The 23,337-nt window shown below is 48.1% G+C and overlaps 1 protein-coding gene across 18 annotated transcripts in view; it reads left to right on the top strand.

The window, feature by feature from the left end:
* TRERF1 (transcriptional regulating factor 1) overlaps positions 1–23,337 on the top strand; it is a 211,686-nt gene that overhangs the window by 38,034 nt on the left and 150,315 nt on the right. The window contains exon 1 of one of the 18 annotated variants that reach the window (XM_047858709.1): positions 21,292–21,313. The exons of the other annotated variants lie outside the window; for them this stretch is intronic. The gene's annotated coding sequence lies outside the window, so the exon portion shown is untranslated. Of the gene's footprint in view, positions 1–21,291; positions 21,314–23,337 lie in introns of those variants that run through there. 18 annotated transcript variants of the gene reach the window in all.

Raw genomic sequence — 23,337 nt, 5'->3', positions numbered from 1 at the left:
TTCTGCCTTTCTGTGACCCAACTTTGGTTTCTGATCAGTTTGCTTATCTTTCCTTTTGCTTTAATTTGGGTATCTTATACATTTGTCAGCATGATCTTAATTTTTTCAGTTATTAGCTTAAGATTGCCTAAAATCCTTAAAGAGTGTATCAGTGGCTCATATATCGGGTTGGGTTTCTTTTCTAACCTTTCCAATTTATTCTTTTTGAAATTAATTGTGCCCATGTTTTAGAACTTCCATTTTTTTTTTGAACGATTTTATTTTTAAGTAATCTCTACACCCAACCTGGGGCTTGAACTCACAACCCTGAGGTTAAGAGTCACATATGCTTTTCCGACTGAGCCAGCCAGGCGCCTGGCATTATTTTTTTTCTAAGAGCCAACTTTTGGCTTTTTGCTCTCTTCCCAGATGTTTGCTCACACTCTTATTTGTTAATTCTGTTTTCACTTTTGTGTTTTTATCCTTCATTTCTTTTTTCCTCCCATGAATTTCTGTTAACACAAGGGCAGCAGTGCCTCTTAAGCTTTTTTTTTTTAATTTTTTTTAAACGTTTATTTATTTTTGAGACAGAGAGAGACAGAGCATGAACGGGGGAGGGTCAGAGAGAGGGAGACACAGAATCTGAAACAGGCTCCAGGCTCTGAGCTGTCAGCACAGAGCCCGACGCAGGGCTCGAACTCACGGACAGTGAGATCATGACCTGAGCCGAAGTCTGATGCTTAACCGACCAAGCCACCCAGGCGCCCCACTTAAGCTTTAAGGTGCACACGAATCACCTGGGGTCTGGAACCTTCGTTAAACGTAGATTCTGATCCAGCAGGCCTGGCCCAGGTTCTGCTTTGCTTTGCTTTGCTTTGCTTTGCTTTGCTTTGCTTTGCTTTGCTTTGCTTTGCTTTGCTTTGCTTTTCTTTTTAAATTATTTTTCTAATGTTTATTTATTTTTGAGAGAGAAAGAGACAGCACAAGCAGGGGAGGGGCAGAGAGAGAGGGAGACACAGAATCCGAAGCAGGCTCCAGGCTCCGAGCTGTCGCACAGAGCCGGACACGAGGCTCGAACTCACTAACCGTGAGATCGTGACCTGAGCTGACTGAAGTTGGACGCTTAACCAGCTGAGCCCTCCAGGTGCCCCCCAGGTTCTGCATTTCTAACCAGCTCTAGGTGGGGCGGACCAAGAAAGGAGAAGAAATGGCACCTGTTCCTTCTCTGACCTTTGGGCACTAAATCTCCCAAGTGTATCCAGGGAAGCCATCAACTGTATAAAGACGATACTTCTATTGTGATAAAATCCATACTGCTCTCCTTAAAAGTAGGGAAGGTGGGATGCCCTGACCGGGTCACTTTCCCTGGCTTCCTTAGTGACCACACTTTTTCTAGATGGTCTGAGATGGTAGAAGAGAGCTTATGTAGCTGCAGGACTTCTTCAGCTGTCCTTGGTTGGTGAGCTGATTGATTGCCTTAGCTCAACACTACTGTTTAGCCTCTACTGGTTTAGCTGACCTTTTAGGTACATTTGGATCAGTTGTTCCGTACCTTTTTGGTGGTCCGTGGGCCCCTTTGGGAATGTGTTGGAAGCTATAGACTTCTCCAGAAATACGCTCTCCCCTACTCACGCACATTGAAACCCTTAATTCTTCTTTTGCACGAATGGGCTTCAAGCGTTCTGAAGTTTGGGTATAGATCCTAAGACCCTTGATTTAAATGGTCCTGCTAAGGTGAGGAATCCCAAAACGAGGGACAGAACCCACAGTGCAGAACGTACCTGGTCCAGCCCCGTTCACTTCGCACATAAGGAAACCAAAGGCCAGGATTTTTCAGGCATTTATTCAGTCAGATTCTCTGCTTTCCATGAGCTCCCATTGCACACACAGGTGGTGTGGCCCGTGCTAGTGGAGGCCTGCTTGGCCGGACACCGGTTCGTACCCCTTGCAGTCTGTGGAGCTGAGAGGGGCATATCCACCCAGACCCAGTCTGCATCATCTCAGGAGAAGGCAGCCCCATGGGTTATTTCCTGAAGCTCAGCCCTACCCTCGGCTCTCAGAGTCACGTCTGGTCTGAGGAAGTGGAGACTCAAATCCCTTCCGGCCGGGATTCTGGACTCAGACACTGTTCTGGCTCTGACATGGCAGGGCCTCCCGTCTTGTTCCTGTGTCCCGTTTCCTTCTCTGAGTCTCAGTTCTTCTAAGAGGCTTCTGGGTTGGTTCCTGTTCTGCTAATGTACCCCATATCTGGGTCCTGGGCTGGGACCAAGACCCTGACCTGGCCCTTTGCTGGAGATAGCAAGGTGTGGTGGTGGGAATCCCAGTCTGAATGGCAGCTCATCGATTTACTGGCCCTGTGACTCTGGGTAAATTACATAACCTGCCTGGCCTCAGTTTCTGTCTGTGTGACGGGAACTATTGAGTATACCTCAGAGGGTGGTTGGAAAGATAATTGTGTAAGATGTCTGGTGCATGATAAGTGTTGATAACAATAACAAACATGACTTGTCCTCCCCCCTGGGGGTTGGAATCTTACCTTATCCAGCCAGCTGGGGCCTTGGTAACCTTTTCATAGATGTCCTGATGCCTGTGTTGTGGAGGGTCATTGTCGGGGCTCCCCCATCACAGGGCTTTGCCCTTTTTTCTTTTCTTTTCTTTTTTTTAATGTTTATTTATTTTTGAGAAAGAGCACAAGCAGGGGAGGGGCGGGGAGAGAGGGGGACAGAGGATCCGAAGCGGGCTCCGCACTGACAGCAGTAAGCCTGATGCGGGGTTTGAACTCACAAACCTATGAGGTCGTGACCTGAACCAAAGTGAGACGCTCAACCGACTGAGCCACCCAGTTGCCCCAGGCTTTGCCCTTTTGTAGAGACTGTTCATAACCTCATCTTATGCTGTTCCCCATCCTCGAAGCCACTGTGAGCCCAACGTCTAGCTGGAGATCCCCAGTATCTCCTTGGACAGGAGGGCTGCCCAGTAGACCACAGCTTTTCTGTGGAATTGGGCTGGCTTGTCAATGTCCTGCTGATCCCAAGGAGGAATTTATGTATCAGTTTCACTTAAAAATACAGCTGCAAAAAATCATCAGGGAAAATAAACAAATAGATGAATGACCTAACTACTCCGGGAAATACTTACTGAGTAGCATTCATCCACCAGTCATGGTGCTTAGCACCAATGATATACCCCTGCTTCTGTCCTCAGGGCAGTGATGGAGCCCTGAGGTGGGGTAGACAGGTGGACATTTGATTGTATGACAGTCCCTACAATAAATGAAGTAATGGAGGGAGGGAGGGCTGTAGTGCCCGGAGGAAGGAGCTGGGAACTTTACTCCAAAAAGGTGAGGGTTGGGAAGGCTTCTTGGAATGGGTGATATTGGAGCTGCTTCTTGGAGTTTGATCTCTCAAAATTCTCATCTGTTAATTTTTCGGGATGAATTTTATAGGCACTTAGGTTCTTGGAAAATGAGTCTTGAAAAATTACCAAGTAGGGCTCATCCCAGGAATATACGCATGGTTTAGTACAAAAAGACTACTATTAATAGGAATAAGCCATAAAAATCAGAACACCCAATATTTACCACAATGCCTGGAATATAGTCAGTGTTCAACAAATATTCAATGAATGAATGAATTAGCGCTCAGTAGATGCAGCAAAATACATAACTATATATGCATTATAAAGCATCATAAACCTAAAAGCAGGATTGTTGGGGGATTTACTCCTAAACGTGATAAAGAGCCTGCTTGTATATAATCGTGTACCAGGTCTTCTACCGAGACTGCCGATACCAAGTGGAGAAATACTAGAAGCGTGCCCTGAAAAACAGGAACTAAGCCAGAATGTCCCTTATCGTTACTTTTATTTAACCTAGTTTAACAGATGCTTGTCATAACAATATAGGAACAAAAAGAAACTAGAGGGATTGGTATAGGGAAGGAAGAGATAAAAATATCACTGTTTGCAAATGACACAATTTCTATTCAAAGAAAATTACAAAATCCTACATGGCTGTTTTCTGATCAGAAGTTAAAAGTACTGAGAAGTCAGTATCCCAAGGTTTTTGCCTCGATTTCATGCCCTGGTAGTTAAAATCCCAATGAAATACTTTCTAAAGCATGCAAAGCGATAATAACAGCAATAATCAGGAAAAATTGGTGGGTAAGCATACCGAAATATCTTTTGAAAATCTTTTAGCAGCAGGTTCCTCTTGGCAAACAGGGCAGGCAAGCAGTGTTTACTAAAACTGTATGGTATTACAGAAAAATGGGAGATTGGCTCAAGAAAATAGATCTAAATAAACGGAAGACATACATATATGGCAAATTTGGAAAGGTGAACGATCGTGAAGGAAATTATTTTAAAAATGTTAGTGGCTTTTGGGAACAACTACGTAACAAAACGGAGAAAATGAACTCAGAGGTCCGTCCCATCATAGGTTATGAAATCTCGATAAATTAAAAACGTAGTTTTAAAAACTCTTTTTAAAACTCAGAGGAAGCAGATGGAATATTTAGCCTCGCTGTGGAGAGCAGATGTGTTTGTGGAAATTCCATACAGATGATCATTGACGAAACGGGATGCTGTCAACTTGTCAAGGAACGAAATCTGTGAAATAAAATAGCCACGTACTCCATCATTTCTTGGTGGACTGTGTGGCCTGGGGGGTTGGGGTGGAGTTCTCACAGTGACATGTTTACACTAGGTGTGACTCAGTAAAGTGTTTTGTTTTCTTTTGTTTTGTTTTTTTTATTTTTTTATTAAAAAAATTTTTTTTTCCAACGTTTTTTATTTATTTTTGGGACAGAGAGAGACAGAGCATGAACGGGGGAGGGGCAGAGAGAGAGGGAGACACAGAATCGGAAACAGGCTCCAGGCTCCGAGCCATCAGCCCAGAGCCTGACGCGGGGCTCGAACTCACGGACCGCGAGATCGTGACCTGGCTGAAGTCGGACGCTTAACCGACTGCGCCACCCAGGCGCCCATTGTTTTGTTTTTTTTTTAAATAAAAAATAATAAAATTGTGCTAAGAGAGAAAGGGAAGAGGGCAACAGGTGCCATAAACTGATGGAGACGAACTTGTTGTCAAAGGTATAAGCAGAACTGGCAAAGATTTTTAAGGCAGCTATTGAGACTGTTGGTAATATTATAACCGGGTCATTTCGTAGTATGAAGCCCAGCTACTACGCGGAGGTGTGGAAGAGTGTTCAGTTTCCTCAACGCAAAAGATCAGTGCATTGAAACAGCTCAGTTGGTCTCTAAAATCAGGAGCAAATAGACGAGCTTTGTAAAACCCGCTGCTGAGGCCTGTGGGAAAGAAAAGGGCCTGCCGCTAGTGTTACTGAAAGGTGGAGCTGTTTTTCTGGACATCACGATGACTTTGGGCTCCAGCAGCACTGGCACGCTTCATTCCTTTGGACCAGTATTTTTTACTTCTGGGAATAAGTCGCACAGAAATGGTCCCAAGGGGGCAGAAAACCAACTTGGCCACAGATGGGAAAAACATTGGAAAGAATCCAAATGCAGGTAATTAGGGGCTGGTTAAGTAAACTCTGTGACAGCAGTACTGTGGCACTACCCACGTGTAGATCCATGGCATGGTTACATGGAACAAAGATAACGTGGGGCAGCTTACCTGTGCTGGGGACAAAGCAGGGAAAGATCAATGTTCAGGTATCGATAAGAATCCGGAAAAGTGCAGACCATAGTTGATGTGCTTTTTGATCAGCTTCCCCCCCGCCCCCCCCCCCCCGTAAGATTGTTGATATGTAATGCAGGTTTTTAAAAGAAGAAAGGAGGGGGAAAATTCTCGTAGTAAAAAGAGGAAACGTGGGCACCGTGTTGTGGTGGAGAGACAGCAGTGGGCAAAGGCGTCCGCATGGGCTGGGTTTGAGTCACTACGATGCCATGTGGTTTTGGGCAAGTCACATATCTTCTCCAGCCCCCTTGTCTCCACCCAGAAGGAGGTAATGGTGACACCCACAAATGAGATCCCAGGAGCTCTTGGCGCTTGTGAGCACTCTTTTCATTAACAGCTTTGCAGGGTGCTGGGAGCCCTTGCCTACTCTCCCTCATTTTGTCCCCGTGTCTGCAGAAATGGCACTTCTAGTGTGGCAGCAGAGAGGGGGAGGCAGACAAATACACCCCCAAACAAGGCAGCCAACAGAGCCATTGAAGTACTCCTGGGAAGGCACTGCCGTCCCAGGAAACGTTACACAGAGATACGTGCCCCTTCCATTTTGGAATGGGAGATGTACCCCAAGAGGAAAGGACAGGGACTTACAGAGAATATTCTGGTGAGCAGATTCAGATTTACCTTGCAGTTGAATCTTTTGAGAAGGCTGGCCTGTGGACAAAGCAGGAAGGGAAGGAGGTCAGCCCCTTTTTTGGCCTGTCTGGGACACTTTGGGGCCTTACTAATACATTCTAGTGTCAGACTCCTCCACTTGGGAGCTGGATGACCTTGAATTTCTTAACCTGAGCTCCCAGTTTCCTTATTGTGAAGTCAGGGTAACCTCTCTGTCTCCCTAGCTGGTTGTGAGAATGACTTAGGATTTCTTTGTGCTTTCAGTTACTGTTGGTCAAGGTGTTCCCTGAATGCATGCCAAAAAAGGCACGATGCTACATCCCATAGGGATACAGAGCCGTCTGATTTATTGTCTCTGCCTTTGGGGAGCTTGTATAGCTCAGAGGGGCTGATTACACAGATTTCTAAAAAGGGGCAAGTTCATGAAAAAGCAGCAAGGGCAGGGATGGTGTTTTAGGATGAGAGAAACTGGGGCTATTCAGGGCAAGGGGCTAGTGACTAGTCAAGAGGCAGAGTGTGGGGATGAGAGAGGGGTGGGTATTTTCTAGAGAAGGTTCCAGAAGGCCTGAGATGGATTTGTGCAGCCCTGTAGGATGTACTGAACACATCCGTGTCACATGGAGGTAGTCTTAGAGCAACTTGTGAGGTGAGAGGAGTGAAGCTCCTTCGTCTGTGCCACACGTCCTCCGAAGATGAGTTGTGGGCACCGGCCGACAAGAGTTGAGCTTCTTCCTCTGAGTGAGGAGAGGAGTAGAGGAGAAGAGGACGAACGGCAGGGAATTTCTGAAGTGGAGAAAATGGAAGGTAAGGGTCATGATGGCGGCCGGGGGGTGGGGGGGAGTGGCGGACCTGACTGGTTTTAGGGAGGTGGTGATAAGAATATGGGACCTGGACTCAGTCACCTGGGGGTCAGCCCCAGCTTTACAACTGCCAGCCTGCGTGACTGTAACCAAGTTGATCGACATCGCTGAGCCTCTGTCCCTCCCTCTGTAGAGCGGGAAAACCAACTTCCCGCTGAGAGGTGTGAGAGGACGAACACATTCTAGAGTTACTGTGGAAAGCGTTTGCACAAAATGCAAGTCTTCCATGCACGGTAGCTACCGATATTATTTTGCGATCACGAAGGATTGGAACCTCCAGGAAATGATGGTGTTTCTGTGTCATTGGCTTTGCCGCCTAGGGGGTCAGTAACAGAATGCGTCTCTCTTTCTGCCTGCCTCTCTCCCTCTTTTTTTCCTTTCTCTCCGATTTAAAGCAACTAAGCTTTTTTTTTTTTTTTTAAGTTTATTTATTTATTTTGAAAGAGAGAATGAGCCGGGGAGGGGCAGAGAGAGAGAGACAGAGACAGAGACAGAGACAGAGACAGAGGGAGAGAGAGAATCCAAGCAGGCTGACAGTGCTCTGGAGCCCAGCTCAGGGCTCAGTCCCACAAGCCGTGAGATCATGACCTGAGCTGAAATCGAGTCTGATGTTTAACCGACTGAGCCACCCGGGCGCCCTTAAAGCAGCTAAGCTTAATGAAGCACCTTTTATGTGTTAGGCATTTTGTTCTGTAATTTTACATACATCACCTCATTTAAATACTCTCAATAACTGTTGGAGGCGGGGTTAATCATTCTGGTTTCTCAGGTATGGAAGTTGAGGCTCCAAGAGTCCCGAAGGCCCAGGAGGGGATCCAACCTGTGTCAGTCCCTGGGGACATACAGTGGGCACTGTGTGCTGGGCCCCTGCCTAGCCTGTGAGCTGGGACAGAACTGGGCTGTCCAGGATTGCTGGAAGATTTAGAGTCAAGGTGCTTAACCCCTCAGTGCCTCATTCTGGTGTCTGTATGGCGGCGTTATTAGGAAGATTCAATAAGATAATACCCAAAGCTTTGGAGCACAGCTGTAAGGGGTGGTGGCTGTTACCCCTGTCTGCAGCCTCAGGCACTGTCCAGCTCAGCGAGAAAGGGACCTAACTGCTGGCCTTAGCTGGGGAATGGGTACATTAGCCTTGACTGAACAGTGAACACTTCAGCAGCTCTCCAGCCCTCCCTGTTTGTGCCCTCAGGCAAGAGGAGTTCTCAGAGCACGGCAAGTGTGAATTTAGCTCTGCTCTGGAGAATACAAAGACAACTCAATGCGAGAGTTTCCTAGCAGGCAGTCCCAAGGTGTGGACTTCTTGGGGCCTTTGACTCTTCAGTTGCTTAGCTAGGACAGGAAGGAGGAATTAGCAGAGAGAACAGTTGGAGGGTAGGATCAAGAGGTGGGAGGAGAGGGGCGCCTGGGTGGCGCAGTCGGTTAAGCATCTGACTTCAGCCAGGTCACGATCTTGCGGTCCGTGAGTTCGAGCCCCGCGTCAGGCTCTGGGCTGATGGCTCGGAGCCTGGAGCCTGTTTCCGATTCTGTGTCTCCCTCTCTCTCTGCCCCTCCCCCGTTCATGCTCTGTCTCTCTCTGTCCCAAAAATAAATAAACGTTGAAAAAAAAAATTAAAAAAAAAAAAAAAGAGGTGGGAGGAGAGTATCTTGGCAGCTTGGAGGACAGGAAAATGAGTTTGGGTGGGGCTCCTGCCTGAGTAAAGGCCCTTGAATCAGCCAGAGGCCTTCAGGCTGGGTGCAGTAGGGCCAGAGGTCAGGTGTTGTGGGAGCTGTGCCTCTCCGAGTTAGCCTTGGCTATGGTATTCAGGACAGCTGGGTTGGGGTGGGGGCTGGTCAGGAAAGGGGGAGTCCTCCCAGAGGAATGAAAACCCATGATGAGGCCACAGAGCAATCCAGGAGGCAGCAAGTGTGCTCCAGCGAGAGGGGTGAAAAAGTGGGAGTGGAGTGGCTCCCACCACTTGGTGGCTCCCTGGATGTGGAGGTGAGCAGGAAAGTCTAGGGTGAGCCGCCAACTTGAGGTAGGTAGTACCACCAGCAAAGGTAGGAAAGAACCCAACTAAAACATGGCGGACCCAACACCTTGGGTGTGTTGAGTTTGAGAAATCTGTGAGGACAACAGGTGGAGGCCTCTGTTCAGAAGAATGTTCTGGCTGAAGTCAGGTGCCATCTGCAAGTACATTCTGGCACTTGAAGCCACACCTGTGGCCGAGACCAGCGAGCAGCATGTGGGCGGGAAAAGCAGATGGCCTGTGGGAATCCTGGCTGTCACTAACAGGTACAGGACTGGAGTCCACAGCTTTGAAGGGCGTAAGCCCCAGGCTGGTTAAACACGCCCCCGAATGTACCCCTAACTCCAAACTCCTTATTCTAATGTGTAAGGCCTGTCCAGAGCAGGCCTTACGTTAGCCGGGTGACCTAAGGCAACAGAAACGTGTTCTCTCCCAGTCCTGGAGGCTGGAAGTTGGAAAACAAGGTGTTGGGAGAATGCGTTCCCTGCCATTCTCTTGGCCAGCAATGCTCCGTACTCCTTGGCTTGTGGACACATCCCTCCAGTCTCTGCCTTCATTGTCATATGACCTTCTCCCTGTGTGTGTTTCTGTGTCTCTGTTTTCTCTCCTTCTGAGGGCCTCGGTGGGATGAAGATGTGTAGGACCTCACTTTAACGAACTACACCTGCAAAGACCTATTCCCTCGTAAGGCCGTATTCCGAGGTTGCCAGTGGTCATCAATTTGGGGGAGGGGGTGGTATTATTCAATCCAGTATAGGCCTTGCCTCTCATTGCTTTTTTCCTTGATTTATTTATTGAAATTCAAGTTAGTTAACACACAGGGTAGTCTTGGTTTCAGGAGTAGAACCCAGTGATTCATCACTTAGGTAAGACACCCAGTGCTCATCCCAACAAGTGCCCTCCTCAATGCCCATCACCCATTTGGCCCATCCGCCCACCCATCACCTCTGCCTGCTTTTTTGGCCTTATTCTCACCTCTCCCGACCAGGGCTTCCTTTGGGGAAGATGTCCAGAATCCACCCCAGCTGAGGCTTATTGTCTCTCTCTTGTGAGCCTCTCTCTCTGCGAGCACCCCAGCACCCTGTTTATTGTGCACCTCCTCCACCAGGCTTGAGTTTCTTGAGACAGGAGCCAGACCTTGGTCCTCTCTCTTCATAGCAGGGTAACTTGGTGGTTGAGAGCCCAGCCCCAGGGCGCCAAGAATTTAATAAATCCAGTGCACAAACGTATGTAAAGAAGCTAGTGCAGGACTCGGGATCTTCGTGAGGGTAGTTCCGATGTATTTTTATTTGCTCCCGTGTCTCTGGCCCTCGGCCCAGTGTCTGACATAGTAGATGCTCCACAAATATTTGTTGACTAAGTGATTGCATGAGGAGACTTAGTCTGATGAGAAGTGACATCTCTGTGTTTATGGATGTGACCCTTCTTCCTTAGAAAAACCCCCTTCCTCCTGCCCTTGGTCCCCAAGAGCCGGGTAATTACAGTTTTGAGTTTCAGCTAAATGCTGACGAGTGGCGGTGACTAGGGGGTCACAGATTGAGTCAGGCTCACAGCCCTGCACCCAGTGTTTCTCTTTCATGTGGATGGAACAAACTTTGGCTTATTACATTAGCAGTACCTATGGTGGCTGCAATAGATGAGTCACCATTTACTGTAAAGCTTTCAGATGCCCGGCAGGCACATGCCAGTTGGGAGTGACAGGGCCTTCTGCGATCAGGCAACCCAGCCATCGGTATCTAAAAAGAGAACATACTTTTTGTGGTCCCAGGTAGTAGGAAGGTCTTGGGCGCCAGGGTCCATAGCCTTCTTAGCTTCCTCCTTCCCAAATCCAAATTTCCTACTGGAGTTTTATTTTGATCCATGAAACGGTGGTAGGCGTATTTCGAAGTCAAATAAGTCTGCGCACATTTGTGTTGGCCTGCTTCTGAACTAGAGGTTTGTGCTTGTGTCTGGTTTTGGTTTCGTGTGGAATATTAATTTTTTTTTAAGGGATCCACTCTTGCTTCTTGATTATCGGCCCCTGAGCGCAATACGTCAGAGCCCGAGACCTTTTTTCCTTGCAAGTAGAGATGTCTTTGGTTCCTCTCTGCCTGCAGGTGATGGGTTCCTTTTCCTTTCAAGAGGTGATCCTGTGATACTCCATTTGGTCTCCAATGGTAGGCAGGGCTTGGGGCATTTTTCGTCTTTGAGGATGAACTTGGTTGTGAAGAACCGAAGAGATTCACAGGGCAGCGTGTTCCCTCTTGCAGGTGGGGCTGAGTGGGCCAGGGCGTGGGGAGTCGTGAGTGGCTGGAGAGGCACCCACAGAGTGCCCTATGCGTGCCTGGCGCCATTCTGGGAACCACAGGCAGGCTCTGCGGCAGGGCCTGGGGCTCTGGTGGAATTTGAAATCTGATTGAACAGATAAAATGTTTCTGTGCATGTCTGTGTGCATATCTGTGCCACGGGGCCTTGGGTAAGTTATATAACCTCTCAGCCATAGTTTACTCATCTGTAAAGTGGGAATACTGACACTTTCCTCCACTGAGTGGTTTCAAGGATGTGATGGGGTAATTAAGGCACTTACCACAGGCCTGGTACAGAAAAAGTGGTAGTTATAATTACCAGAAGTGCTGTGAATTTTCCATTTGGAAAGCATGGATGATGGAGGGAGCCCTGTGGTGAGAAGAGAGGAGGTAACATGGTCCTTCCAGGTAATTACTGGCCAGCTCCCTGGTTCTTGGTGGTAACTGAATCAATATCTTAAATTGGCCTCTGTGTTCACTTGACTAGTTTCTGCCTCTCCACTTTGGATTTGCTGGGGGCCCATGTAGAACACCCCCTTTCCCTTCCTCCTGGGCCCGTCCTCTTCTCCTGGGCTTCTGGGATTGGCTGGACTGTGCTTTTCTGGTGCATTCAGAGGATGGCCATGAGCCCCTGCAGTTTAATTCACATCCTCCCTCCTTGCTCTGGCCACTCAGGCCCCAGATCTCCCAGAGATCTTTGCAGCTTCCCCGGGAACAGGAGGCGGCGAAGGACATCTTTTTGGACCTCTCTGGGAGATAACCAGAGTTTATGGGGGCAGTTGTGACAGACCGTTTGAAATCGGAACTTCGGGACATTCAGGGTAACCGTTGCCCTGGCTGATGTTACCCGCAGTGGAGGGCTGTGGGAGGAAGGGGCCATTCCTTGCTTCTGCCTCCTCCTGCATTGGTTCCTCCCTGAGTCCCTCTCTTCTGTCATCCTCAGCTTTCAGAGAGGGAGGTTGTTTTCCTAGAGCAGAACGCCCTTGCTTCTTAAATTTGTCAGTCGTCCGATGATATTGCTGCCTCTTCCAACTCTCTGTTTGCTGCCCTCCAGAGGACATGGCCCTGGGTCGGGGGGCTGTGCGTCTTACTTGGGGCATTTACCCTGGACATTCCCTCAGTAAGCCAGTGTTGAGAGAGGGGGTGAATGAACGAGGGGCCAAATGAAAGCCGCTCACAATGAGAAAAAACCCAGACAGGGTGAAATTACCGCCCCACAGGCCCACGGGAAGGACAGACAGTCTGTTATTTTTTCTTCTTTCTATGTGTTCATGTGCTGGGTCCTAGAGATGTCATTTGGATTGTACCACACTGAGCCGTACAAATGCCTTTGCTTGGTTCTCCCTGGTGTGGTCATGGTGCGGCACTTAGGCTATGGCTGGCTGGGGTTGGAGTACCGTCCGTAACTGGGCCCAGGAATATTTTTCTCCGCACAGCAGATGTGGGTCCTGTGACCTCGGTTTCCTGACGGCCAGATCCAGCGGAGGAAGAAAACCTACTCACATCAAGTTGGTTAGGGGGGGTCGAGTGACCTCTTGTATGTAACAATCAGGAGACTAGCACAGTTCAGACTCCAAAGGCAGGTGTTCCTTCTGCAGCATCACATTGACTCCTGGAATACTAGAATGCTCTAATACTGGAATCCAGTGCACCTGTTTCCCCCCGGGTCCAGTGGGCCCTGCTTGGAGAACAGAAAAAGAATGCGCATCAGTGGTGGTCGCCCAAAGTGGCTTTCTCCATTTCCTGCCGCACTGTAGAGGGATAGGAAACATGTCCCTGTCTGACATGAGGGATAGGAAATCAGAAATTAGGGCAGAGACGCTGGCTTCTGTTCCCGGAGCCCTCAATTACCACCCAACGTGTTTGGCACTCCATACTTCCGGTGTCAGTGACCTGCTGGAGCTCTCCTCCCCGTGTCCCTTCTGTCCCTAGCGTCGGTCTCTGGTTCCTTCATAGCAACATCAGGCCTGGTGCTGTATACAGCAATGCACATTCCTTCCCTAAGCCTTCCATTTGGAAGAACTCTCTCGTCCAGGATCCCCAGCATTGGAACCACTCAGAGGGTGTAGTTTCTTTTCTGGTTACGCGTTGGCATTTGGGTGCCCGCTTCTGCCCAGCCAGTATTTCTTCCCTGCCTTCTCTGCAGGCAGGTGCACAAGGAAACCCAAGGTCCCCAGCTGGTGGTAGAAAAAAAAAAAAGACCTCGCTGTCAGGGCAGCTCTGGGGGTGGAATCTGGTTGCCGTGGGGCCTGTACTTTCTCTGATCATTTTAGGTTTTAATATGCTCTGATCTGTAATGGAAATCATAACACAAGCTGATTACTAAAATTTGACTATTGGTGTAATGAGAAACCTGTGAGAGGGACCCACTTCCTCTTGATTTTTTGTTTTATTTTTAAAAATTTTGTACATTCTGTTTCATTTCTCTTCCTCTGGACTTTTCTTGCAGAAAAGTCACAAACAGCGTGCCATAAAAACCCAAACCATTTAGAAAATACAACTGCACCCTGGGGAATGTACAACACTTTCCCTCCATGGTGCTGTCCTTTCCACCATCTGGTTGAGTTTATTTGTCTAACGGTAGAGCAGGTGGGAGTTGACATGGAGAAACTGAGCCCCATGGAAGCAATGGTAATCGGTTGAAGTCCACACTGGAGAAAGACTAGATTCAGGTCTACACTGCTGAAGTTCCAGTGTTGGTGTTATTTGTGAAATGTTCTCCCTGTCACTGTATGTCCTTAGCCCTTCTTCCTTATAGTTTCCTGGTTTGTGTAACATGGGCTCCTCCTAAATGCATAATAATACCTTTTTATGTGGTGTCAGGACCCTTTCAAATGGATTCCTTCCCCATCCATCCATCTGAAATATTTCTTTCTTGTGTTTTTTTAATGCTTATTTATTTTTGAGAGAGAGACTGCAAGCAGGGGAGGGGCAGAGAGAGAGGGAGACACAGAATCCAAAGCGGACTCCAGGCTCCAAGCTGTCAGTACAGAGCCTGATGTGGGGCTCGAACTCATGAACCGTGAGATCATGAACCGAGCCGAAGTCGGATGCCTAACCGACTGAGCCACCCAGGTGCTCCAGTCTGAAATATTTCTTGACCTGCTCTGCACAAGACAATGTACCAGGCCCAGAAGATGTGAGGGATGAGGGAACCAAAACCACATTTCTGAGTAATCTTTGGCGTTGGGGCACAGAACCCTCACACAACTGTAATACCAAGCAGAACAATTAAGGCTGTCAGAAATATATAAGCAAGATGGAGTAGTGGAAGGAAGAGGGGTTAATTTTTGTTGGAAGACAGTAAAGACAGCATCGGAGTGGGATTTTGAAGGATGAATAGAATTTTGGTGCTGGGTGGACTATGGAAAGGCACTTGCAGAAATAGGAAATAAGGACTAAGGGCATGCCATGGTCGTGATTCCTTAATGCGCGCGCGCACACACACACACACACACACACACACACACACACACACACACACACACAGGTGATCCTGTCCTGGGTTTAACGGCATTTGCCCAGTAATGGTTTTTGCAAAATGTTTGGACCTACTTCACTTTGGATTAGGGTTGGAGGTGGCAGGTTGGCATTAGGAGAGAGCTAGTGTTTATTGAGTATTTTATTTAGCTTTATCGTGTCTGCATGCATCAGCGAATCAAAGGCACACAGCTAGCAAGTGGCGGAGCTGGGATTCGAACACAGGATTCTGTGACTCCTGGTCCCCTGATCTTCCCCTTGTACTGCCTTCTCACCTTCTCCCGGGAAGTTGCTGACTCCAAGCAGTCATTCCCCAGCAGTAGGGGTTCAGGTTGCAAAGCAGAGTTGGCAGGGATGCTGTGAAAATATTCTGCCGTCTCAACTCACGTCATTCAGACTTTCTGTGATTGGTGGAAGGACTAGTCTCATTGCAGCCCAGCTTTCTGGAAGCCCCTTCATGGTGCCGCTCTTTTGTAATGCTCTTTGGTTGCTTTCTCGGACAATTTGCTGTATATACTATTTTCTGATAAGCAGGTGTCTTCTGACCTTGCGACCTGCCCAAACTGGCAAGTCTCATTCAGTGCTTGAATGGCTTGTTTATGCATTTCTAATGGAGACAAGCTTTTGAGCTGGCAGAATTGGCCCGATCATCTTTGTGTTTGCTGGGGCAAGGTTTTTATCGGACAAACGAATGCCATGTCATGAAATCTGAAAGGGCTGCCAGTGAGAGTGAGTGGGCCAAGGAGCAGCGGCTGAGTGGGAGGTGGTACTTCCTGGGGCAAAGGCTGAGGTTGGCACTGGGAATTCTGGACCCCTTTTTCCCAAGAGTTGCCTTGAGGCATGAGGGGTGTCAGGAAGGTGAATGTCATACAGGGGTTAGGGTGGGTGTTTTGAGTCCTAATAAACATTTGGCAATAATGAAACAATATTGTGATTTTAGAGCACAGCTCAGGGGTGCTTCTGTCTTGCCATTTTGACCCTCTTGAGAAGGAGTTTGTGGAGCAAATTACTGGCTGCGGAAGGAAGGTGCCCGAGGCTGTCGGTTTTGTCAGGCAGATGGGTACAGTCTCTTCGAGCTCCCAGTCCTGTGGCACAGCTGACACCCTCCTCTGATGACCCGTTCTCCTTCCCCTCATCACTTTCCCCTCTTGGTTACAGTGCAGTTTTAGTTTGCAGGATTCTTTCAGGGCTGCAGATCAGTTAATCTTAGAATCTGCTTCTCCGAGAGCATCTTGCCTTTTATCTCTGTTCTCTATATTAGGGTCTGGGATTCTGCTGCTAAAAAAAAAGTTAGAAAACCAGATGCCTAGGGCGTATCTGCAGTGCTCGTTGTCTGCAAGGGCGAGGGGGTTTGTGAGTGAGGGCCACACCTCCTGCTGCACAGTGTGTGTTGGGGGGAGGGGACCCGTGTGCCTGTCCTGCTGCTCTTACTCCACTTCTCGATTCTGGGTCCTTCTAGTTCGTGGGGGACTCGTTATCTCCTCCTTTCACCCCAGGCTGCTGAGGAGAACAACTTGTGAGTTTCACAGTGGAAACTAATGAATAAATCCCAAGTTATATAATATATTCTCTGTACTATATACTGTCTCCAAGTTGTATTTACTCTCTCCTCCATATACTCTCTCCAGGATGTATATACTCCCATTTCATAGATGAGGAAGCTCAGAGAGGTCGAGTAACTTGCTTGAGGTCACACAGCTTTTAAATGAAAAGGCCTAGATTTGAAACCAGATCTGATTCTAGAGTTCATGGTTTTCACTACTGTATGCGTCACCCGTGCTTTTACTTACAATCAAAAATATTTATTATTCTCTGTCATTTCTCCCTCTTGGGGATGTGGGCTGGGTAAATTTAGCACCATGTAAAATAGCATAACATGTATATTTCACTTTTACTCACCTTGAAAGTACTGTCTTTGAGGGTGGTGCATTCTGGGCTGTGAGGATGGCTATGGTGGGAGTGTAAGGGGAGGGGGCTCAGGTTCAGAGTCCCCGGTTCAGCAGATGCAGGGTGAGGGGAGAGGTCTAAGAGGCTTGCCTCCCAGATCCTGAAGCTGAATAGTTAAGTCATTTGTCTGAGACCTTAAGAGCCTTGAGGCCCCTGGTTGCCCCTCTGTGTCCTCTAAATCTCTTGCCTCTGACTCTTTCTGGTCACCTACTGGATTTCTGTAGAGCATGACTCAGCAGGTGAGGAGTCAGTGACAACCTGCTTGGAAGCGTCCAGCTGTGAAGGGGGCAGGGTCTGAGGAGGACTGGAATTGCTTGTGTGTGTGTGTGTGTGTGTGTGTGTGTGTGTGTATGAGAGAGAGAGAGAACCCACTGATCAGATTTGACTGCCCATCCACTGATTGCAGAGGTTGGAGTCCTTGATTGGCTGGACAGTGCTGTCAATCCATGGGGCTCAGTGAGCACATAGTAGTTCAATGTCGTCTCCAATATGGAGCTTGACTTATACTTTACGAAGATTATGCTGCTCCTTGGGTTAGGAATATTTTTATCCCCCTTTCCCATGTGCCTCATATCTCTGCTTGAGGGAGTGGGTATAGACCCACAGATGAGGGCTTAGACACACTCATGAAACACTAAGGGGAAACTTTGAAAAGGTATTTATGGACTGGGTTGCTAGAAGAGAGCTCCAGCTAGCTTGTGGGCCCCCAGAGCCTCCCAGATGTATCCAGAAAACCAGAGAGAGTTTTTCATTTGCTAGTGATAGAAAGTCCCCTTTTCTGGCCAGATCCCGTTTAGAAAGTCAGGTGTGGGGAGAGGGATCAGAGGCTAGGAGTCTGTTGAGTCCCAGTGGGCAAAATCCCTTCCAGTGTTGGCTGGACAGGACCAGAGGGCCTCAAAGAGCCTGCCTTGCTGAAGCCTTCCTGGCAATTCAGTCCTGCCTCTCCTTCCTGTTACCAAACATTTAGTGAGAAAACGAATACTCTCCAAAGCCGGAGCTTAAGAACTATGGCAGCTCCAGGTCTGGCCAACTCATTTAGCTCCCATCACCCACATCTTGGGTTGCTGTTCATTCATTCTGGGTGTTGGGAGATGGAGTGGGACCTGCAGGCCTTGCCCAGAATGGCTGCTCTCTGCACACCAGGGTTTAGGAACCCTAGAGCTGTACATCGAGGTGGGCCTTCGAGATCCCTTCCGTCCAGCCACCCAAGACTGTAGACGGGTGACAGACCCCGAGAGGGGAAGTTGGCTGCCACAAGGTCACACAGCACCATTCCCACAGAGCTGGTCATGGAACTCGCTCTTTTCAAAGGGTCATCCGAGGCACAGCCCCAGATGCTCCCCAGAATGCCGGCCCTGCGTGCCCTGCCCCGTTTTTCTTGGAACGAGTGCTGGTGTTCCAGATGAGGGCTTTATGACTTCATTTCAGATAATGCAGTTGGGTACAGTTTGCCTGGTGGTTGCCTAAATTTAAACGAAGTGGGCTGGGGTGGGTGGTAGTGAAGAAGATTGGCTTGGTGCTTTCATTAAAGCACAATGTGTTGGGGGAAGGTTCAATTTTTATTTTTACTTCACTGAATGAGGGATGAGCACAGAGCTGAGGGTTTTTTTCCCTTTCGTTTTCTTTCTTCCTTTTTTAAAATTATTAAATATCTGTATATTCTCAATTCAGGACTGGTGTTGCATTTCACTTCCAGCCTGGATATACGCCAAAGTAGGTTGAACTGGAGTATTACTATTTTGGATTTCATGATGGTCAAGTACAGTTCTCAGGCAAGCCTCTTAAGCACCTAGAGACCAGTTTTGGTTAGATGTGGGTTTCATTCCCCATTCTGGGCACTTGCTGGCTGTGTGACCCTGGATACAATTCCTGAACTTCCCTTTCCTCGTTTCATTTATTTATTTTTTAAAGATAATTGTTTTTATTATTGTTTATTTTTGAGAGAAAGAGAGAGCGTGAGCGGGAGAGGGCAGAGAGAGAGAGAGAGAGAGAGAGAGAGAGAGACTGAATCTGAAGTAGGCTCCAGGCTCTGAACTGTCAGCACAGAGCCTGACGCGGGGCTCGAACTCATGAACCATGAGATCATGACCTGAGCTGAAGTCAGATGCTTAACCGACTGAGCCACCCAGGCGCCCCCCCCCCTTCCTTTTTTTAAAAGGTTGGTATCAGTACCTACATTTTAGAATTGCCATACATCTGAGTTCACACATGTGACTTCACACGTGTGACTTCAGCGGCACGTGGGGAGTACTCATGAATTGTTAGTGGCTCTCCTCCTCTGTGCCTTCCAGGTTGGGAGTAGATCAGAGAATGAGATTGAGAGGATGGTCTCTTGAAGGAGGAGGTGAGGGGATGGGATGGAGGTGAAGCGTGTGTTGGTGAGTGTGTGTGTATGTGTGTGTGTGTAGGGGATTCGGAGCTCGGGGAGGGGGCTTTTCTCCTTGGGGGATATGAGGAAAGTATTAGAGGCCTGAACACCTGGACCTTTGCTCCAGAGGAATGCCTTCCTGGGGTTTGTTTCACTGATTCTTGGAAGTTCTTTTTCTCAGCCTTCTAAAATCCACATTGAAATTCGTGGTCCACTTATTATTTCTCCGGTTATAAAAACGACGTGTTTTGGAAAAGTTGGAACACACAGAAGATCACACAGAAGAAAGTAAAAATCATCCATAATCTCCCCTTGCTTAGAAGAAACCAGTGTGGGGATTTGAAATCTGCGTCCCCAGTCTTTTTTTTCCTGCGTCTATACATAGGGTGCGTTTGCCTGTTTGTTCATTTGTATAAAACTGGAATCACATTGCACATATTGTTATGTAACACGCTCTTCGAACAATATTCTGTGAGCATTTCCTCGTTGTAGACTGTTCTTCTAAAACGTGACTTTGGCATTCTGTGATGCGGACGCTCCATAACTTTTTAACCAGCCCCGCGTCGTTTGGCATGTAAATTGCTTTCCGTTTTCTTGTGTTCCTTCACCTTAGGCTGCGGTGAATTTGGGAATGCGGATTTTAATAACTGGATCGCTGTTTTGGGAAAGCAGTGCTCTGGTGAAGCATGCTGAACACATGGTTTCATTAGTTTCAAGGTTTTTTTCGTACCTTCCGTGCACCCTAGACCTTTTGGGCTCCGCTAGTGAAGTCACCATCTAGGTTAAGCACTGGCCCTCTCCTGCATTTCTGCCCTGTTCTCCACATACTGCTCACCCTTCAACGACTTCTCCTCCGGGAAGCCCTAGTTATCCGGGGCAGTGGGTGCCAGGAGAGATCACAGCTACCCCAGAAGATCTTGGTTCAAGCCCTGACAATGTCATTCACTTGGCAGAATGACCCTGAAAGTTTTTGGTGCTGTTTTGACACTTTGTTTCCTGCTCTGCAAGATGAGGGCAATATACCCCGCTGACCAAATGGTGACGGTGAGGTGCCGGCCATGGCCGTACTCGATGCGTTTTTATAACTTGAAGTACATGAAGATGTTAGTTGTTAGCATTGACCTCGAGGAATAATTCTAGGGCCTAGTCCGGTGGTGTCGTGTAGCTGGCTCACACCAGCTCTTGAGAGTTGATTGTGGACACCTCTTCCCAACTGCGTGTCCTCTGGCCCTCACTCTGGTCGCTTGAGGTTGGCCATAGTGAGAGCATTTACATCACGGAAGTAGACAAATGCTACAGTCAAGGCTTTCTTTTTCCTTTTTCAGAGGTGATTAGTCAACGTTCCCCAGCACTTTACAGTCCTACTGTCCGGAGCTCTTCTTTGACATTTGACGTACATTGTTTGGGTTTGAGTTTATAGTTTTTTCATATGTTAATGTCTCATTTTCGCCAGCTGGACTGTTAGCTCTTAAGAGCAGGCATTAGGTACTTTAAGATTTTTAACAATAGGGCCCTGTAAGGCAGCATTTACACAAATGAGCTCATGATTTTAAACTCCGTGAAAAAAAATGTATGCTAAGATTTAGCTCTGAGGGGTTCCTCATAGCTATGCAGGCCCATGGCTCAGTCTTCTCTTAATGATCCTTTATGACGGGTCTTAGATACACAGAATTTTAGTTACTTAGCCTTAAAACTTCCCAGGGTATAATTAAGAGGCTTTATTTCCCTGTGTTTCCATCAGTGACTGTAATAATAATGGCTAAGAAGCGATAGCTAGCATTTATTGATTGCTTGCCCTGTGCCAAGTACATCCTCAGTGCTTTTACAACCATTTTCTTGTTTAATCCTCACTCCAGTTATCTAAAGAATACATTAATATTATCCTTGTTCCAGAAATGAGGAAAAATTTGAAATTGAGAGATATTCATTACCTTGGTCATGATTGAGGAAGACCTGCAGGTCTGACCTCTCATTCATTCAGCGGACTCTGACCCCTGCCGTGTGCTGAGTGAGGCACTGGCTGCCTGGATGAACGCAACAGACTTCCCCTCATGGAACATTCCTTCTAGTGAGCAAGACAGGTAAAGAATAAACATATGCTACAAAGTCAGGTGTTGCAGACGGCTGCAGGATAATCAGGGGAGGGAGATAGAGGCTGATGGGGCAGGGCTGAGGTTTGGCCATTTAGATCACAATCCCGGATGTCTGTCTGACTGCCTTGAAACACAGTCCTCCACCCTGTAGGTAGCCAGGCACCTCGAGCACAGTAGCCCCTTGTCACAAATGTATTGGTCGGGTGATTGGAGCCTTACTGCATACAGGAAGACATACTGAGAGCTTAGGGTAAGCTCAAATCAGGTGCACATGCACACGGAACCCTCTGGTGTACTGATCTCTGTTCTCAGGGTTCCCGGGGGTTCGGGGCAGGTAGAAGGAGCAGGAAGGCTGAGCAGTGAAGGTAGGAGGAGGAGATTGGGCTCGGTGGTAGTCCGGGGCGGTCGGGGGAGAGAATATGCAGGTTTAGGACCCACAGGGGTAGCAGCTTTTTGGAGGCCAACATTCTCATGGGACACGGGAACACAGAAGCTGAGGAGGACCGGATGACTCCCCCAGTGAGACCAAGTTTCACCAAAGGGTGGAGCCCAGTTTTCCATTCCCAGTCTCGTGCCTCATGCAACACCATCCTTCTCCCAGGTTTGGTTTTATTTTATTTTATTTTATTTTATTTTATTTTATTTTATTTTATTTATCTTATCTTATCTTATCTTATCTTATCTTATCTCATCTCATCTCATCTCATCTCATCTCATCTCATCTTATCTTTTTATTCCTGGCTGGGGAATAATGGAAGATGGATGCAGTAAGCTAGTTTAGGGACCCACTAAAGGACAGCCCCTAACTCCAAGGCATTCGGGAGTCCGAGTGGATTCTGAAGACCCCGCAAAACTTACTTCTAGAAGATGACACCTTCTGGTGTGTAACAGACAAAGTGTTTCAGAGTCACCCTCCCTGCCAGTGTCCACAGTGTTGTGTTGTGTTGTGTTGTGTTGTGTTGTGTTGTGGACCGGCCAGTGTCCACAGTGGCTGAGCCAACATCAACTGAGCACCTCTTCCATGTCCAGTTGACAGAGTATTGAAAAACCCTGCCCCGCGAGCCCAACAACTGGGATCCAGTACCTGCTGTGGTATTAATAAATGAGCCGCGTGATACAGGTCTCATTGTTGGTTTCCTCCTCCGTACTGGGAGGGGCTGGTCAAATGGTCTTGATGTCTCTTTTTGCTCTGATCTCTCCTCTCAGGCGGAGGGTTAGACAGGGTCCCACTCGCAAAGCATCTCAGTCTTTCCGTTCCTCTCGCAAGTGCCATGTGCCGTGTGCTGCCCAGAGTGCCGGGTTTGGGAAAGGATTTAAGGGCTGGAATGTATCTCCTCCAGGGTATTTCTTGATCTGAGGGTACCGAGTATTTTCCGCCTTGGTTCCCAGTTCTAAGCCACCTGGGTCTCGCTGGTGGTTAGGTGGCCATTGCCCACACAGGACCTTCCCCACAAAGTAAAGCTCGCCCACGAGAGTTTTCCTAGCACGCCCACTGTTGCCGGGAGGGGGGTGAAATTCGGGGTGTACTTTCCTAATGGTCAGGCGGTGGTGATTTCACGGGCTCAGAACGGCACAGTCCTCATCCCGGTGGCTCCGATGGCCTCCCACTGAAACCGTGCAGTGACACCAGAGCGAACACACACGCTTCAGAGCTAAAAAGTGATGAGGTGAGGAGGCAACAGGAAGTGGGGAAGTGAGCAGAACAAAGCCTGCGATGTGTACTCAGTTCTGTTGACCTTTTTGCTCTCTCTCTCTCTCTCTCTCTCTCTCTCTCAAATCCTATAGTTCTGCTAGATGGTGGAGGTAGAGGTTCTTGTTTGTTTAAAAGGTTCAGCCTCTGCAGAGACCTATGGAGAGAGAGTGTGTGGTGGGTGTAAAACAAGTTGAGGGAAGAAGCAAAGCGCCCTCCTCCCTGGCTTGGCAAAAGTTATGCAAATTCATGTCAGTCGGTGTTGTGGAGGCTGTTTGATCCTCTCCCTCCACTTCTTTACTCAGGGCTGGGGAAAGTTATT

Source organism: Prionailurus viverrinus, chromosome B2 (assembly GCF_022837055.1).
Source record: "Prionailurus viverrinus isolate Anna chromosome B2, UM_Priviv_1.0, whole genome shotgun sequence".
NCBI classification, from domain to species: domain Eukaryota; kingdom Metazoa; phylum Chordata; class Mammalia; order Carnivora; family Felidae; genus Prionailurus; species Prionailurus viverrinus.
The sequence above is the reverse complement of the archived record's forward strand: the minus strand, read 5'-3'. Positions and strand labels throughout refer to the sequence as shown.